A 1,188-nucleotide genomic window follows, 5' to 3' on the forward strand; every position below is an offset into this window, starting at 1 on the left:
AGAATAAATCCCCGGCACTGAGATGGGGGATGGGAGAAAGAAAGGCTCAACAGCGTCGGTTGGGTTCCCGAACAACTGAAATTCTTTGTATTTGATTGAACACCGCTCTGTTTGGTGTCCAAGTGTGTAAAAGCCTTTGAAAGGCAAAACAATTCTGTTTGCAAACATAACACGAAGTGTAAAGCACGCCACAGATATTCACGAGCACCCAGGAGGCACCGAGCACCCCGGGGCGTTGGAGGCAACCCCTTGCCACGAGCTCCTTCAGCTTTGTTTCATTAACGCGAAAGTCCTCCTGTATTTCCTGCTAAAGCCATTGATATCCGGACTGTTGTATTTATTGTCTAGCACGACTTCCCCCACAGATCTTCGTTAAGATCGAATGGCGCTCAGATAACATGTCCTATCGTGGTGTCGATGAATTGCCGCGCCCAGGAAATCCTAAGCGAAGCCCAAGCCCAGCGAGAACCTCCGAGACGAAGCTGGTCTCCTCTCCCCGCTCCCCGCGGAGCGCTCGGGACATCCCGATGCTACGCAGCAGCTCCGAGAGGGACCCTGGGTGGGAGGGATGTGGGGTTACCCGGAGGGGCTGTAATAAATGGAAAGGCATTTTTTCATTTGTGTACTTTCAAATGAAGCAGCCAGTTTCATTTAGACTGGAAACTATTCTCGGTTGCTTGGTGTCCCATTTTGATCCTTCCTCAGCTTCGGTTGAACGAAATGTCTTGAACCCTATTCCAAAAAGATGCGCGTACAGGCTTCCAGATGCTAAGATTTAGATCATTTGAACGTCAGCGCAGCCTTCTGGTAACAAAAAACATCCAAATGGATTTCGTTTGTGTATTAACATCCGTCAGATGGGAGAGTAGCACAGTTTAGAGCTAAAGTCTGTTCTCAGCGTTTTAGCAACCGGGTCCACGTGAACGTTCTCGTCTGGCAAGTCAGCAGGTCGAAGCTACATTGAACAGACCGAGTCCAAATATCTGAAATGACTTGGAATAGCTGCGCTAACAGACAGTGGTTTAACGTACAGGCTATTACCGCTGTTTATATAGCTTCGCGTGTGCATGCAAATAGATGGGGAGGGGGGCCGTTGCGGGAGAGACTGCTATAAACGCACCCGGTGAGCCGCGCACCCCAAAGCTGGGGGCCGAACCCGGCCCCACGGCGCGGCACCCCCCCGGGCGG

The sequence above is a fragment of the Pygoscelis adeliae genome, unplaced genomic scaffold, assembly GCF_000699105.1.
Source record: "Pygoscelis adeliae isolate BGI_AS28 unplaced genomic scaffold, ASM69910v1 Scaffold256, whole genome shotgun sequence".
In the NCBI taxonomy this organism is placed as follows: Eukaryota; Metazoa; Chordata; class Aves; order Sphenisciformes; family Spheniscidae; genus Pygoscelis; species Pygoscelis adeliae.